Source organism: Halichoerus grypus, chromosome 10 (genome assembly GCF_964656455.1).
Source record: "Halichoerus grypus chromosome 10, mHalGry1.hap1.1, whole genome shotgun sequence".
Taxonomy (NCBI): Eukaryota; Metazoa; Chordata; class Mammalia; order Carnivora; family Phocidae; genus Halichoerus; species Halichoerus grypus.
The window spans coordinates 130,684,806-130,702,868 of NC_135721.1; the positions used below are offsets into that span (position 1 = coordinate 130,684,806).

General features: G+C 43.0%; 1 long non-coding RNA gene across 3 annotated transcripts; it reads left to right on the forward strand.

Moving 5' to 3' along the window:
* The first annotated feature begins 817 nt into the window (after positions 1-817).
* On the forward strand, positions 818-17,128 carry LOC118522022 (uncharacterized). 3 transcript variants are annotated; one of them, XR_013442097.1, is made up of 5 exons: positions 819-968; positions 4,373-4,480; positions 4,860-6,582; positions 8,486-9,442; positions 10,830-17,128. It is a non-coding gene; the product is annotated as an uncharacterized LOC118522022 (long non-coding RNA). The 3 variants fall into 3 exon arrangements; XR_004910414.2 differs by lacking the exon at positions 10,830-17,128 and having other exon boundaries at positions 818-968; positions 8,486-9,764; XR_013442096.1 differs by lacking the exons at positions 4,373-4,480; positions 10,830-17,128 and having other exon boundaries at positions 818-968; positions 8,486-9,764.
* The last annotated feature ends 935 nt before the right edge of the window (positions 17,129-18,063 follow it).

An 18,063-nucleotide genomic window follows, 5' to 3' on the forward strand; every position in this document is an offset into this window, starting at 1 on the left:
TTTCCACATATCAGTGAGATCATATGATAATTGTCTTTCTCTGATTGAATTATTTCGCTTAGCATAATACCAGAGAGGCAGGGTTTATGACTGAAGACTCTGAGTCTATCAGAGCTGGTGGCCAGTCCTGACTCCAGTATTGACCTTGGATAATTACTCTCTCTATGCCTCAGTTTCCTTTTCTGCAACATAGGAATAATATTACATAGCATACGGTATTATTGAAAGACCATAGACAAATGCATACCTATGCATATATCAAGTGACTGGCACATAGTACGAGTCCCCAGAATAGTAGTCTAATATCATTGTTACTGTTACTATTAATTTGTTGGTCTGGTGAATGACCATTTACTTCTTTGAAAGAAGGATGTAGTTGGGACCAGTTAGTGATGACATTTCTTCTCAACCACTGACTTTTCGATTCGGGCCTCCCCTCCATTTCTAGAACAATACATGGAAATCCACCCACAATCTCCGGGTTTTTAGTAGTTATTGTATGTCTGACAGAGTGCTAGGTTCTGGGAGTTCCAAGATGAATAAGACGGTTCCTGTCTTCAGTGAGCAACAGCAACCTGCAAAACAATTAAACATTTAAAAAAAAAAAAAGTGTTGGGTGGATGCTAGAAATGCTAATGGGGCACGGTGGGGAGACACAAGGGGTTTGGTTCCACCCTGTTGGCTGGAAAGTCTCTAACAATATAGAGGAACTGGGATCTAAAATGAGTAACAGAGAGGGTGGTTTTTAATATTATCTGTTATTCATAGCCAAAAATAATAAGAGGAAGAATTTGCAAATCAGTGGTATATTAAATATTGTTCATTTTCCCTGTTCGGTCTCTTCAACCTTGTCCTTCCTGCTCTATGGCGGCCCTTTCTGGACGATACTGACAGACTCCCCTGCTCTGGTTTCCACTGGGGTCTGGCCGGAGGAAGGCGCCTGCAGGAGACTGCGGGAGGACAGCGAGGTGAGGAGTTTTATTTCCCTAGCTCCCTGCCTGCCCCGGGTTGTCTGCTTCCTCCATGGAAGGTCACAGCTCTGATTCGGTGGCTTTTTCCCACAACTACTTTCTTCACGTCCTGGCAACCACACCCTACTTTGTGTCTCCTAGCCTGGGGGACAGCTACAGTCCCCTCAAGATTTTGCTAACCTCCGAGTGTTCTCCATTTCTCATTTCTTTGAACCGTGTTCACGTCTTTGAAGTCCTCCCTTAGACACCTGCCCTATTTCAGCAGGGTATCTGTTTTTTGCTGCGATCCTGACCCGCCAACTCAGTTGCCAACAAGGGCAAGATCTGAGTGAAGCGGGACCAAGTCCAGGGCGAGAGAGAGGGGTGGGGCCTGCGGCGCTCAGGAGAGCGCCTAGAGTAGCAGGTGCTTCTCGGCTCTGTTAGCTCGTGCCACTTAAAAAGATGATCCTAGGGTTGCCAGACCTTCCGATCAGTGGGTGGAAGCTAAAAATACACTTTTTAAAAAAATATTTTATTTATTTATTTGACAGCGAGAGAGGGAACACAAGCGGGGGAGTGGGAGAGGGAGAAGCAGGCTTCCCGCTGAGCAGGGAGCCCGATGCTGGGCTCGATCCCAGGACCCTGGGATCAGGACCTGAGCCGAAGGCAGACGCTTAACAACTGAGCCACCCAGGCGTGCCTAAAAATACACTTTTTAAAAGAAGAAATTTCCCCCATTTATAAAAACACTCTGGGCCAAAGACATCTGAAAATGACCTGTGGCTGCCACCACCGTAAGCAGGGCAGCCCCGACGGTCAGGGGTGTGGGTCACACTGCGAGCATATGAATGATCACTGCCTTGTGCAGACTTGGCCTGTACTATTTCCTTTCATGTGTTCAACAGTGCCAGCTTAAGGGAGGTTCTGCTCTTCTCCTTACAGAGATGAGGACACTCTCTAGACTTTCAGAGACGTTAAATGAGTCCACGAAGGCCACACCCAGCTAAGAAGCCACAGGGAGATTCTGGAGCCTGAGTGCCTCATCTGAGACTCACCCATGTTTTTCTTGTTCTTGTTCTTGTTCTTGTTCTTGTTCTTGTTCTTCTTCTTCTTCTTCTTCTTTTTATTTATTTATTTATTTTTAAAATTTTAAGTAATCTGTAGGCCCAATGTGTGGCTTGAACTCATGACCCCGAGATCAAGCCAGGCACTTCCCTCCCATCTTCTCCTTGATTATCTGGGTCACCTTGGCTGAGGCACTGGACCTCAGCCTTTCTTATCTCTTTATATCTGTGTCTGAATCAACGATTTTTTTTTAAGATTTATTTATTATTTATTTGAGGGGGAGAGAGAGAGTGCATTCGAATGGGGGGAGAGGCAGAGGGAAAGAATCTCAAACGGGGCTCAATGTCATGACCCTGAGATTACAACCTGAGCCGAAGAGTTGGCCTCTTAACCGACTGAGCCACCAGGGCACCCCAAAGCTACCCAGTTTTTTTGTGCTTTGCTATAGCATCTGTAGGAAACTAATGGAAAAGCTTTGTAGAATTTTGGTCTTTGTCCCAAGAGCAACTGGGGGGCATGGCAAGAATTTAAGCAAGACGGTGAAGGCGCTGGTCACGTCTCTCTGGCCACACTGGGAAGGATGGGGGGAAAGGAGGCAAGAGTGCATGCAGGGAGACTAGTTAGGTGACTGAAGGCCACTTGTTAAGAGGTGGCAGTGAGACTAGTTAGGCAGCTGAGAGGGATAGGAGGCTACAGGGAGACTAGTTGGGAGCTTGATGTGGTTTCCCGGGGGACAGATGACAGTAGCTTGACGTAGGGGTTGAGGGTTAAAGATAAAGCCACACGAATGGATTTTGAATCACTTACGGTGAGTGAGAGAGGCTTTGAGGCTTCTGGCTTGGTCACCTGGGTGGGTGGTAATACCTGTCACCGAGCAGGCGAACCCCGAGGAAGACCGGACCCTTCTCAACCTAGGACCTGAACAGTCAACAGACTGAGGTTCAATGTAGTCACACAAACACACGCTCAGCAAAGCCCTTATTATTGGTATCAATAGGATTGAAATAAGTACATTCTGTAATGTTTTTGCCTTCTACAAAATACTATTTCTGGAGGGGGTCTAATACAAATCAGCACAGAGAAACTGACTTTTTCTTATGAATGACTGCTTGGTAATCCATTGAATGGGTGTAGCTTAATTTATTAAACCAATCTCCTATTGATGCATTTGTTTCCAGGTTTTTAATGATTGGATTGCAGGTTTTTCACATTTTTCTTAAACTTGACCCACTAAAAGAATTATGTGCATTTTTACATTGGGATCCACTATACATACACACAACACACACACACTTATTTACATACCAAAATGTTTGACCAAACAGTGTTTACCCTTCCTGTGTATTACACACCCTATCCTATCCTATCCTATCCTATCCTATCCTATCCTATCCTATCCTACCCCATCCTATCCAAAAAGTGATAGTTGGGATTCACTAAATTGCTCTCACCAGCTACTGATAGGTCACAACCTGCAGTTTGAAAAACACTTTCAGTGCCTATTTATAAATAAATACGTAATTTATTTATTAACACTTAATAATACTTCATTAATACTTTATTTATTAAGTAAATACTTCTACTCTGTATTGTTTGAATATTTTATGAATAACAACTTATTAAATCCTTACAAAGTCCCAATGGGATAGGAGTATTTATTCTGCCCATTTTCCAGGTATGAAAACTGAGGCGTGGAGAGGTTAAACAAGTGCCCAGGGCTACAAGCTTGTATGTCGGGGAGCTTCAAACCTAGGCCATCTTAACTGCAGTTTCTGCTCTTAACCATCAGCCCACGTAGTCTTAGGAATTGATGTGAGACCAACCAACTATTTAGAAATGTACAGTTCTAAAGAGCCTCATTCAGGGTAGATTCCTCTGCAAGATGTTTAAACAGGACATGACAAGTGGACACTGCTATTCAATACTTTGATGACTATAGAAGCCAAACAAAGACTCCCCAAATCGACCAGTCCCCTCCAGAAACTCAGCCTTAGAAACACACGCACACACACAAACACATCCCAAACCCCCAAGCCCTCAAACCCTAAATGTAATACCGTTACAGAGGTACTTCTTATTCAGAGGCGGTCGGGAGCTTCACCGTTATTTATTGATTTCCCCCCAAAGTTATCAAGTTCTAAAGCCTAATTATTGGTGTAATAGTTAGCCGAGATGTTTGGAGAATTGTAAGCCCCTTTAGCTAATGCATGGCATATGTCGGAGGGATTCAGCTAATTCACATATCTGTCTGCACTATTAATAGAGAAGGTTACATGCCAATTATCCAGGCTTCAATCAGCCTGTTTGGATACAATAGAAGCAGTGTTCACACACTTGATGTGCCACATTCCTTCTAGACATCAGAAGCAGCTGGTCCAGATAAAGACCACTGGGGTTTCGATATTTAGGAATCACGTCCACAGAAGAGCTGGAATTGAGACTTGATTGCTACATCTTGACTGAAGGTATCTTTAACCTGGATTCTTTTGAAAAATGCCTAGTGGGTTTGCAGTTCACTGGTCTTTAAACGTTTCCTGCTCAGACTTGTTGGGTGGGTGGGTGGAGGTGCTGAGGAAGAGGAGAGAGACAAAGGCATGGATAGCTGAAATGAGGAAGGAGAGAATAATAGGAACGGTGAATAGATTCCAGCAAAATAAGGAACCCGCACATATTCTTGTGCCCAGTTTCAGAATCAAACAGGCTAAGAGATCTTCCCCCCTAGGATTTCGACCTTGTGCGCTGAAAAAAACACATATATGTGTGCATGTGCGTATGCGTGTGTGTGTGTATGTACATTTCACCTCTATTTTTCTTCCCCTTTTTCATTTTTTTCCTCTGCTTCAGAAACTGGATTGGAAGTGCAGCAATCTCATCAGAAAATGCTGCTTCCGCTGGTATTTTTAACCAGGAACAGAAGCAGAAGTGTCTGGAATCGCCTGAGAAAGCCCCAGCTCTCCCAAGAGCTGTTCTCGAATTTTGCTGGCACAGAGCACTGGATCAGTGATCAGGGAGTTAAAATGGCAGATGTTGGGGGTTTTAAGTGGGGCGGGAAGGCAGATACCTGAGACTCTCCAGTCGTTTTTCCTACCCTTCCCCTTACCTCCACATCTCAGATCACAGGATGAAATCAGAGCTGCTACCCCCTTGCCTCAGGTCACACAGCCCAGCACTGGCACAAACGTAAACAAACAATCCCAAACCGCCAGTCCCAGGTCTGCCTCCCAGGCTGTATGGTTACCCTCCCTGACGTGACCCAAATACAGCAGCAGACCACCATACCTTAAAAAGAAAAAAAAAATCACCAACAGCTAATAGACAACAGGCAGATACGACATGCCAGCCTTGTTTTGTGTGCAATTTCAGCTCAGTGTGTATTTTTTCCCACCCTCCCAGATGAAAATACAGTAATTAACTCCATGCAGAAGGGGGAGGGGGGAGGAAGCTCTTTTTTTTTTTTCTTTCTTGCCCTAGACTTGAAAAGAAATTCTGGCAGATAATTTGGCTGAACATGAAAAGAGAGAGGCTGCTTACAGCCGCCCAAATAAAGTGCTAGGTTGGTGAGGCTCCGTGGGCTGAGTTGGTTATTTCACGGCATGAAAAGCAGACATTTATCTGTTCCCATGGAGATGCGTTTTCTCCTAGTCAGTCAGACACTGAGGAGGTCAGACAATAGCCAGTGGATCCTCTTTGAGTCTTGAGAGACAGTCAAGTGTCCCTTTAACATTCCACCTAAATGTAAAGGAGTCTAAATGATGTCTCAGATACACCTGCCGACATAGCAATTGTCATTTCAAGGGATCTGAAATAAGAAGAAACTCCATCAGTCAATGAGGAAGACGTGGCGTGACAGATTGCCCTCCCCCTTCCAATTTCAAATCAGAGATCGTTCGGTCACCATCCTCACTGCCAAAAATTTGGCTTCCAAACGTAACCACTCCCTCCAGAATAAAATAATTCCTAAGGTCATAAATGAAATGCTGAGAATTTCAAAATGACTGTTAGAGCAGGGGCACGGCCAACAGAACTTCACAGAAGCAAGAAAAAGCTGCCCCAGAGACAAAAGTCCCCTGAAATGCTGGAAGTTGGATACATTGTAAACTTCGCTCCTGGCATTCTCTCGCCCAAAAAGTGCCCTTGCAGAAATGATTGGGGCTGCTATTTGACTTTAGGGGTTTGTTATCAATCCCCAGAAAACAGATCATGCTCACTTGCAAAATATGTTTATCTCAGGAGGTAAACTGCAGTATAAGTGCCTGAAAACTGGGACTCACATAAAGACTTTCTCGACAATCTTCTTTCAAGTGCGTCTCTCCCCACATCATTTTTGCGCATGCCTAAGGCAGAAGAAAATGTAACAGAGGTCTTCCTAGAGCTAATTGAGGAGGGAGAGGGTATTTCCAGGGGATCACGTTGGAGGCTGCCTATCTAATATGACTTAAACAGAAGCCTGTTCTTAGGACGGCAGCATCACTGAAAACAGTGCACAGCCAAAGTCAGGATTTTGTCATCAAGGAACTTCATTCTTGTTAATGGGATCACTCAAGTGCAGCTCAACTGCGCAAGGCAGGTAAGTAAATACAAGTATGAGTCCTGCTTATACCGAGCCAGGCCTTTTGCTCGCCTCTGCATTTCCGTGTCCTCGAAGGCAGAGACTCCTGCTTCTCCCCGGTGGGCTGGCTGGAACAAAGACACCAAACGGGACACCTCGGAAAGCAATTTGGAGCAGTCCCGGCAAATAGCATTTAGGGGAAGGAGAAAAACCTCCGGTGTATCTAATAATGTATAATATCCTATTTATTAAGGAGGCAAAAGGCAGAAATTTACGTTGAACATTCTTGGGAGTTTCATTTCCCCGAAAAGACACGGCCCACATTTCTCATGCATGTGGGTCAATATTTGATCATTTCCTTCTCTTATTTTCCCATTTTAGTTTTTTTTTTTAAGTAAGCTTTATGCCCAATGTGGGACTTGAACTCATGACCCCGAGATCAAGAGTCGCATGCTCCACTGACTGAGACAGCCAGGCGCCCTTCATTTTAGTTTTTAAAATTTTAAAATAGAAGCAATACATAATCTCTCTAAAAGGCTCAAACAATATAAAATCCTGGTAAAAGAGTCAAATGTTCCTCTTTCCCTTTATTCATCTCCACTAGCTCATGAGCTTACTAGAGGTAACTAATAAGTACTTTTAATAGTATGACACATATCCTTCCAGACACATTCCATTAATAGGCAAGTATATATATGTATAGATAGAGATAGAGATAGAGATAGAGATAGTGTGTTTGTATGTATACATCCTCTTTGTTTTAAATATACCACCGGAATCATATTTATAGACACTTTTACAACTTTTTCTTTCACTTAAAATATCGATCACGGGCAATTTTCTATACTGATGTGCAGTTTAAAAAAAATTAGCTACAAATTTTGGGGAAAATGTAATACATGCTTCTTGTTGGGGGAGATTCAAAGCAGAGGGTAAGTCTTCCCCTCCCCCACAGACAATCAGTAGTAGCAGTTTTCACTTTATCATTCCAGAAAGAGTCTACGCATAGATCAGCATATATATATATCAAATACACCTTTCTTTGTCTTTACCTTGCATTTTTCACTTAGATCTTTTGGAGAGCATTTCATGTTAGAAATAATGGGCTTTTTAAATGGTAGCATAGGATTTCTTCGAATGGTGTTCCTTGATGTGTTTTATTTGTTCCCCCCCACCCCCCATGGACTTGGGGTGGATTTCAGTCTTTGCTTCTCCAAACAGGGCTGTAATAAATACTCCAGTCCAATGCACACCCTGTGATTCTTTGCTCAAACACACTCACCGCTCTCTGAAAGCAACAGCTTTACTCCACACCTGTCCTTAAATTGCCTTAATCCGAAGGAGAATTGATTGAATTAAGTTTTTTTTTAAACGAGGGTTTAAAACAGAGAATTAATAACCCATTAAAAATCTATTATGAACATGTGCCCTTTCCTGTAGTTTTTAATCTTCCCTCCAGCTTGAGAGTGAGAGGCTCATGAGAAAGAAAGAAAGAAAAAAAAAAAGTCATATTTCCCTTTCACACCTCCCCCCCTCCAACCCCACCCAGGGGCCAGCCTTGCCAAGATCATTGCGTTAGCGTCCCATGCCCGTGTTACAAATGCCTGCTATATATTGTGTAATTCTGACCCATCTACTCTTTTCATTGTGGGTTTGGAGAAGGATCGCAGCTCACTTTTAGAATTTAGGTGCAGCTTCCTGTTCTTTTTTGTGTGCAAGAGTGAAGCCTTGGGGATTCAGAACAAAGTGTGTCCTTGGAAAGAAGTGGGTGGGATTTTGTGAGCGCAGTAGGTTGGGGAGGGAACTCCCCTCCCGGGGGAGGAGTCTGATTTCATTATACAGTTGGAAACCTGGTGAAATCATGTATACAACTGAATCTTTTTGCTCAGCTGGTGAGGTCTTTTTGTTCTTTGTCTTGCAGTGTGTACAGCAAATTTCTGTTGCGCCTGGGAAGAAGGAAATTTGAGTTAAAGAGGAAGGCAGCTCCTTACGCCTTGTAACAAGCAAGCTAATTGAAAAATTTAATTCAGGAAGAGATGCAACAAGGCCAAAATGAAAGAGGAACCAGGCCTGCCAATGTTCAGAGCAGGAAAACCGAAGAAGTTACCATCCCCAAGTTAAAAATTATGTGGGGCGAGGGAAATATAGCGCCTGCTGTATTTGTCATTGAAATTCACAATCTTGTTTGCTGTTTATCTGGAGGCTCGGGGAGCTCTCCTGCTGGTTAGAAAAAAGGAGGCGAAGTCCAGGAAGAAATGCTAGTAATAAGAAAGGGAGGGATTAGAAGCCCCAGAGAGAAAGGGAGGTGTAAATAATATGTGGGCATTTGACAATCAGCACAAAGAAATGAGAGACAAAGCCAGATGCCTGATGCCAGAAATTCTAAAAACTTAAGTGGTAACTCAGGTGAAGGAAAAATGTCCCAAGGAAGAAAGGAAAACAAAATCCCAGAAGATCTTTTTCCTCTGTGATGATGTTGTCTAATGGGAGTAAATAAACGTTGGTTTCGCCATGGTGCTCACCTGACCAAGGCTGTGTGCAAGGGAACCAGCTTCACGATATGCCCTCAGAGGCAAGTCCCAGGACGGCTTGAGCCTTAGGACAAGATGGGGTAAAGTCGGGGAGGAGAGTCTTCCACCAAAAAGGAGATGAGCTTGGGGCAAAAGGAGGATGTAGTAGAGGCAGAATTATCTTTCTCCCCATGAGCCCAATCTATTTGGGTCACCTACATCCTTCTGCTCCTCTTTTTTCTCCCAGGACTCTGCCTTGAATGGACTTGCTTAGGAAAGAGGGAAAAGGCATTTTTAGCCAAAAGCTAAGGAGGACAAAGTTGAACTCACCGGACAATGGACACCTCTTCCTGAGGCTGCCTGGCACAGTTGAGTGTGACCCTTCCTAATTGCACGATTTGGGCAGATTGCTTTTTTTACTGTAAGATGAGAATAATACTACTAATAAGAGGTAACATTTACAGAATTCTTACATGGAATAATTTACACACTGATCCATTTTATCCTTGGAGCCAAATGAGGTAGCGGTTATTATGTCCATTTTGTAAATGAATGGAGAATGGGCCAAATCTCCTACTAGGAAATGGTAGAGGCAGAATATAATTCTAGATCCAGGTTTGGCAATTACAGTCTAATGGCCGAATCCAGTTCAATACCTGTTTTTGTAAATAAAGTTTTATTGGAACACAACCATGCTCATTTGGTTATATGACTGCTCTTGAGGGACAGTGGCAGAAACACTATGCCCTGCAAAGCCTAAAACATTTACTATCCATTCCTTTACACTAAAAATGTGCAGATCCTTGCTTAGATTTTACCCAAGCCAATGCTCTTAACCCCATGCTTCCTTCTCCCAAAGTGCCTTTTTTATTTTTTATTTTTAAAAAAGATTTTATTTATTTATTTGAGAGAGAGAGAGAGAGAACACAGAGGGAGAGTGAGAGGGAGAAGCAGGCTCCCCACTGAGCAGGGAGCCCAATGCAGAGCTTGATCCCAGGACCCTGAGATCACAACCTGAGCCGAAGGCAGACGCTTAACGCCACCCAGGTGTCCCTTTTAATTTATTTTTTTAATGTGATGCTGAACAGGAAAAAGAATCTAAAATATCAGAAGCAGTAATGGTTATTGGAAAACTGAATCTGTTAAGGGCCCCAGAATATTAAAAACAAATAAACTTTTCTTCCTTTATCCTTTTTTTTGGTCCCAAAATTTGAAAGTGCCTGTATTCTAAATTTAAAACGGACCAAAAAGCCTTCATTGCCTTATCAGCTTTAACAAAACTGCATGTAAATAAACACTTATCTAAAGACCTAAATTTCTAGGGTAATTTCCAAAATAATGAAGAAATGGAATACAGCGTTTCAGGAGACATAGCTTTTTCCCCCCTGTAGATGTTATTTCCCAAACTGCAAGTCGAATAAGTTGTTAGGTAAGAGGCTACCAGATTTGATAGTAATATCCATACTCTTGGCATGTGGAGCTTTGGTCATAAATGTAGAAATTCTGTAACCAAAGGAGAATGGACACTAAGAGCCTTTGGGGTTATTTTCTCTTCTTCCCTACTAACAAAAGTTGGCGATCTTGGAAATTGATTCATGTTGCCATGTGAGCTAAGACTTTGGTGTGGTAACAGTGGCTCAGGTTTTCAACAGTCTCTAGGACTGATTAGTGTAGCTAGAAATCCAGGCTTTAAAAAAAGTTAGCAAATGACATTAATGATAAATTAATGATAGTGTCTTCTGTGTCCCATGCCAGGCCCTGTGGACTGAAGAGTTCTGACTACAAGACCAAGATAATTCTACAAGGAAGGCATTATTATTTTATTTTCTCCATGAGAACAATGAGGTCCTGGGGCATCAGGTGTCCCAGCTGATACACGATGGAATGACATCAAGGTCCTGACCCCAAATTCCACACTCTTTCCCCACTAAGAGGAGGGCTGGTCACTGATTGTTCATCCTTGTGTTCAATTAATTCTTTTTTTTTTTTTTAAGATTTTATTTATTTATTTGAGAGAGAGAGAGCACAAGCAGAGGGAGCGGCAGAGGGAGAGGGAGAAGCAGAATCCCCACTGAGCAGGAAACCCAATGATCTGGGGCTCGATCCCAGGACCCCGAGATCATGACCTGAACAGAAGGCAGATGCTTAACCGACTGAGCCACCCAGGCGCCCCTCAACTAATTCTTACCTACTTTGGGGGCTACCAGGTGTCAGGCCCTGCGCTCACGTCTGAGGATTCAGCAGTGAACAAATCAATATCTAAGTTCAATCCAGGATATTTTCAGATGATGAGGAGCGCTAGGAAGGAAATGAAACAGGACAGCTGGGATGGAAGATGTCCAAGTTGGGTGTAGCAATATGAATGATGGGTAAATGCCATAAGGTGAAGATCTAGACTCGGGAAGAAAGTTCTAGGTAGAGAAACGTCAGAGGCATGTTCCTTGAGATGGGAAACAATGTAGTATATTGGGACGTTACGTTGATTCTTTCCGGCTCTCACCAGCTCTGCTGTTATTACAACCTGTCCAAGCTGGAAGGTCTTAGGTGCTCTCAAGGTACAGGTTAGCCAAGAGCTTACCCTCAGTTCTAAGTCTAACACCCTTATCTCCTTCCCCTCACTGGACAGGAAAGGTGCTCCTCCTTTATTTATGACCACAAATAATAATAGTTACCAATTACTGAGTACTTGGCATATGGCGCTGACTGTTATCTCCTTTCACTGGCAAAACCACCAATGAAATATTGTAGAATGGTCTTAAAACAGGAGGAATTTATGAGAATTGATTTCCAGAATTTACACATTTACACTTACATTTACTTATTCCTAAGATTGCCTGGGAATGCTCCTGCATGCCCAAGTTCACACTCACCCTCTTCCCACCTTAGAGAGAAGTCTGAGCTCCACCAGCTGCATGAAAGGGGTAGAGGGTATAACAAAGTAACAAACCAAGAGATTAAAGAAACTTCCCTTTAATGATTAATCAAGGCGCCTAAATACGGGCGTCCTATATTACTTTATCTTACATGCGTTTCTTTCTAAGGAGCATTCAGAACAACCACAGAGGTATAATAATACTGTTGATTCTTAGAGATGTAACTGGAATGTTTTCTGGAACCATCAAATATTTCAGCAGACACTGAGGATAAAAACACCTGAATACCTCAGGATAAAAATGTTCTGTGGTTTTCTTTCATATTTAGTGTGTGCTACTCAATACATTATTTAAAAGTTATTTTATTAAATCATATAATGAGTTAGGGATTCCAATTACAGTCACTCACCACATTTTTTTTTTTTTTACAAAATGTTTACTATTTTCCTACTAAATAAAAATGAATTCCTTTGAATTGTAATAAAAATTAAAGATGTCTACTTAAAAACACGCAAAAGGGGTGCCCGGCTGGCTCAGTCAGTAAGGCACGTAACTCTCAATCTCAGAGTCGTGAGTTTGAGCCCCACGTTGGGGGTAGAGTTTACTTAAAAAAATATGCAAGACACAATGTATTTTTTCCCTCAAAATTATGTAAGAAAAAAAATGAGATCATTAGTTTAGCAGATCCCGGCTGTTGTCTACCTAAGAGTAATCGGTAATTATTTTCTTTGCAGATAAAACTCAATTTACGTGTACACACATATGTATATATTTAATTTTAATTTTTTTGACTGCTATGTGCTTCAGGGAAAGTAACCTCAACAGTCCCAAGGGATGGTGTTTTGATTGGTCATTATGAGTGCTCCACCCTGACCATAAGGTCAGATTATCTCCAGAGCTTTTAAAAGTTGTAAATGCCTGGACCTCACCCCCAGCTGTTGTGGTTAAAGGAGTCTAAGCAGTTAAGATAATTTTATTTCTTTTTTTTCTCTTTTTTTATTGTTATGTTAATCACCATACATTACATCATTAGTTTTTGATGTAGTGTTCCATGATTCATTGTTTGTGCATAACACCCAGTGCTCCATGCAGAACGTGCCCTCTTTAATGCCCATCACCAAGATAATTTTATTTCTGTTGCTAATAGCAGGTTAAGGAACTGGCGTGTAACATAATGCTAACCAGGGAGAGGTGAAGTAAGCAGGCTGAGGGCATGTTTCTGGGAAAGTTATCCTTGCTCTTGAAAAGGTAAACAAGGGAAGGAATGTTCAATTTTTAGATTTTCTTTAGATGAATATATGCCACCTGGCACTGTGGTAGCCATTTTGTGGCTTGAGAGGCAAATTGGAAGTTCAAAGTCATCCATTGAGGTGGGCAGAGCAAGAGGATACAAAGAACTTGGGACTACAGCAGCTGAATTAACCATCCCTGAAGCTGCCCTGTCCAGGAGGACATTTATGATATCTTTAGATGGATTCTGTTTCCTGGAGGTCTAAGCATTTTCAGCTTTACAATAAGGAAGCTGGAACACACAGGTTAAGCTGTTTACAGTTACAGGGCTGGAAAGTGGCAAAGCCAGGCCTTCAACTCGTCTGACTCTAGCTCCTGCACTTTAAATGACTATAGTATAGGACAGGGGTTGGCAAACTGTGGCTTGTGGGCCAAATCCCACCCACAGCCTCTTTTTGTAAATAACGCTTTCCTGGAACACAGCCAGACCCGGTTAGTTCATGCATTGTCTATGGATGCTTCCACACTATTATAGCAGAGTTGAGTAGTAGTGAGAGACATTATATGGTGTGCAAAGCCTAAAATATTTACTGTCTGGCTCTTTATGGAAAAAGTTTGCGGACCCCTGCTGGCTAAGCTAATCACGGTAATCCTATCTTTATCTGTGACTGTCTAGGGGTGACTATATAAACCAGTTTTGGCCAGTGAGATATAAGCAGAATTCTGCTGGAGGAGGGTGGTACCTCTGAGAAAGGCGTTTCCCCCCAACCCTGATCAAAAGAGGTGTGCAGGAAGGCAGTCACTTCCCTTCCTGCCGTCTCTGAATCAGAATAAGATGATTGGAGCTGAGGTGGCCATCCTGAAAGCACAAAGGGAAGGAGTGTAAGTACATGGAAGATGGCAGAGAAGAAACAGGGAAAGAGGCTAAATCTTTGGTGACACTGTTAGTCCTCCCATGCAGTGCTCTAACTCCTTACCTCCAGATTTCGTGTTTGTTAGACCATAGTTTGTCTCTTTTTGCAGACTGTTCCATTACTTGCAGCTGCACAGATCCCCCATGATACAAACCTTACGTCTGAAATTACTGTCCTTATTTTACATTTAAGAAACCCAAAGTTCAGGGAGGTAAAAGGATTTGCCTAAGGTTTGTGTATCAAACTAAGTTTGCCTACCTCCAATGACATCCCCTCTTCCATTACCCTTGATCGTAACATACAAACTTTTGGCATTTGGGGCTCGGTTTATCCATGTTAAAATTCTGTGACCAAAGGAGAATGAACCCTCAGCACAAATGGTTTATTTCTTCTTCTCCCCTACCAACAGAACCTGCATTTAGTTTGGGCAGCAATGCACCCAGCTCTAACGGATGAAGGATAGTTGGTCTAAGCCGGTCACGACTTTCCTCCTTTGTGGGAAGTTTAACCTCCTAAATAATTTGATTCCAGGCTGCGTCTGGGTGGTGTGTGAGAGTCTGCATTTCTAACGAGCTCTCAGGTGATGCCGATGCTTCTATTCCATAGAACATGCTTGGACTAGCATTATTCTATACCGGAGGTTGAAAAGTATTTCCTATAAAGGGCCAGATAACAAATATTTTAGGTTTTGTGGGCCATGCAGTGTCTGTGGCAACTACTCAATTTGCTATTTCAGTGGCTTGAAAGAAGCCACAGGAAACACATAGATAAATGGGTGGGGCCATATTCTAATAAAACTTTATTTACAAAACCAGGTGGTGAGCCAGAATTAACCTACGGGCCATAGTTTGCTGATGCCTGGTTTAGACTAATCATGGTTCATCTCCTGGTCCTGGGCCCATCTTCTCTGGATAGACCGCTGACTAAAAGCTGAGCCAAGAGGGATTCTCATAGGAAGGCAGACATGGGTGGTTATCAGGTACCAGGTAAACTATTGTGATCTAAGCCAATTCGACATGGAACCATTCTTAGGTTATTTCTGGCAGACATGGGCATTCCCCCACAGCCTAGCTACAAGTTATTATAAAACCTAGTTTGTCTAAATTTTGCTACTCTTATAGCCAAACATTCATTAGCAAGGCAGGCACAAAACAGCTTACACAACCTATTCTGGAAGCTTGATATTCTTTCAGGGGCACTGGTCACACCCTGAATGAAAGGTTCACTCACGGCAGGCATTAATATTTCCAAAAGCAGGATTCTGCGCTGTCTGGCTGGCATGATTCGGTCAGAAATCCTCCCAACGAGTGGCTGCACACAGGACCAGTCAGGGAAGAAGTGGGGAAGGGGGTAGGTATAGGACGGATTGTTGTATCCTATAATGCATTCCAGTCAACTCACATGTCTTGAATACCTTTAATTTTACCAATGCGAACCCATTTCTGATGTCGTTGTGCTAATTATCATCAGTCACTGGTTTCACCAGTAAAAACCCTATCTCTGAATTGCAAGAAGCGTTTGTCATAGCTGTTGCTGGAGTGTGGTCCTTTCTGCCGTGGTGTTTGCTAGCTATCCCCAAACAACGCATTCTCCATCCCATTAGCTAACCGCACTCCTGCTGAGTTTCCACTAACTGAACTTCAAGGACGGCTTCTCACACTGATTATATTGAAGTATTTTCAAGTATAGACTCTGTAATGAGAGGTAACCACCTGTGTCTGCTACAGGGTTTATTGCAGGAAGCAAGATGATATATTTAAAATCGTTTTGTTTTGTGAGCTGTCAGCCCTATGGCTTCCTGTGCTTCGGGAAATTTCTGACTGTACAAGGCAGACGCACAGATACAGAAAATGGAGCACAGATGGAGTAGAAAACGTATCCTAGGCCCTGCTCTCAGCGAACCTGGGTTCAGTCCTAGTCTGTCGTCGTGAGCTCTCAGTGTATTATCTGCTGTGATCCTCATTCTGATTTTCAGGCAAGATCCAGGGCTGAAGTACTTTTCCTAAAAGACAGAGGCAGCCCCCCGTAATGCCACCCACACTAATGTAATATTCCGGGAGTTTGGGTGAATCTTTTATCTTAGGCTTCTCTAGGAAGTTAAGAACACCCGTCAGAGGTTCAAATCTTACATTTAGATGAGAACGTTGGAAAACTATCTAACCATGGTCTTTGGCCAGTGTAGACTGACTTAAATCGAAAGCTGGTTACCAGATGTCTTGCTCGTCTGTGTCCAGCAGAGAAAGTTCTGAGATGATGTGTCCTGACCAGGTGTAGCGTGTTTATCCTTTTTATAATTCATCCACCACCTGAACCTACTTCCTAAACCTGGGGATTTTTGGAAAAAACTTTGGATTTTTGGTAAAAAGCGGAGCCCACCTTTCACCACCGAAGTGGAAAATGTAGAAAATTGATTTCCAGTGCCCCTTGCAGCGAGGGTGTGGACCCTGGTCGGACTAGCCGTCAGAGGAAGCTGTCCCAGACTTTGGCTTGGAACCTACTGATGCACAGAGGGATGGGCTAAGTGGGGTCCACTCTAGTGGCTTGGGATGCTAGTATTCTGTGATCATTGGTGGCCTTGACTGTGGTTCTAATAGCAGAACCAAACATCCACAACCGGTGTTGGTGGTGGGTCCGGTGTAGACAGCAGGGTCACACCGGGGGCTGGCAAACTTTTTCTGTCAAGGGCCAGATAGATATTTTAGGCTTTGCCAGGCAAAGAGGCAATATCAAGCCAATTATGCAGATACTTACACAACCATTTAAAAAGATAAAACCATTCATTGTTCGTGGGCCCTCAGACCAGCAGGTGACAGCAGGGTTCGGCCCGTGGCGGTAGTTTGCTGGTCCCTGGTCTAGAGCCCTGAGGTGGCATCAGTGCTGTTTCTCACAATGTGACTCTGGATGTCATTCCCGGCGGCCCCAGAGAAAGATACTGGATTGGTTAGATACTGGATGATGTTAATATGTAAGAGGTTTGTTACTGTTATTTTTAAACGGATTAAAAAATTAACATTTCAAAATTTTCTCAGACTTGATTTTGAGTAGGTAAATATAGATAGGTTTACCTTTGATAAATAAAAGCTCTTTGGGGTCATCAGTAATTTCTAAAAAAAATTTTTTTTAACTTTTTTTTTTTAAGTAGGCTCCACGCCCAGTGTGGGGCTGGAAGTCACGACCCCGAGATCAAGAGTCGCACGCTCCACCAACTGAGCCAGCCAGGCGCTTCTCATCAGTAATTTTGAAGGGTGTTCAGGGGTCCTGAGCCCAAAACTTTTGAAAACTGTTGGCTTTGGGCAGTGTCATGCCTCCTTTCCTGGAGATTTCACTGGAGGGATTTCTCACAAAGCAAGAAAAAAAAAATTGCCGTTAAAGGTGCAGGCTTGGGATTCTGAAGGTTGAGTCTAAAACTTTATTCCAGAACGTGCAAAATTGGTGATATGAGATCAGTGACTTGAACCCCTGTACCCTCAGTTTCCCTAGCTGTGAAATGGGGATCATGAGACCCACCTTTTAGGGGAGTTATGAAGGTTAATGTAGTCCTCACTGACTGGGAGCAGTGGAAAGCCCTGTCCTGTGGAAGAAAGGAGTGGACCAGACCAGCACCTCTCAGACTTTAAGGTGCACACGGATCACCTGCAGATCTTGCTAAATGCACATTCTATTTCCTTTTAATATCTATCATGATCAGATTGGACATTTGATTATTCGATGAGTTGATTGTCTTCTGCACTCAAATGCAAGCACCATGAAGAGCTGGAGTCATGTCTGTCTTGATCAGGGGCTCATAAACTACAGCGGGTGGGCCGAATTCGGCCTCTTGTCCCTTTTTGTAAATAAAGTTTTATTGGAACACAGACATGTTCATTCTTTCACATATTGTCCATGGCTGCTTCTGCTCTATGGCAGCGGAGTTCCGTTGTGCTAGAGATCGGAGAGTCCACAAGATGAAGATATTGACCCTTTTCAGAAAAC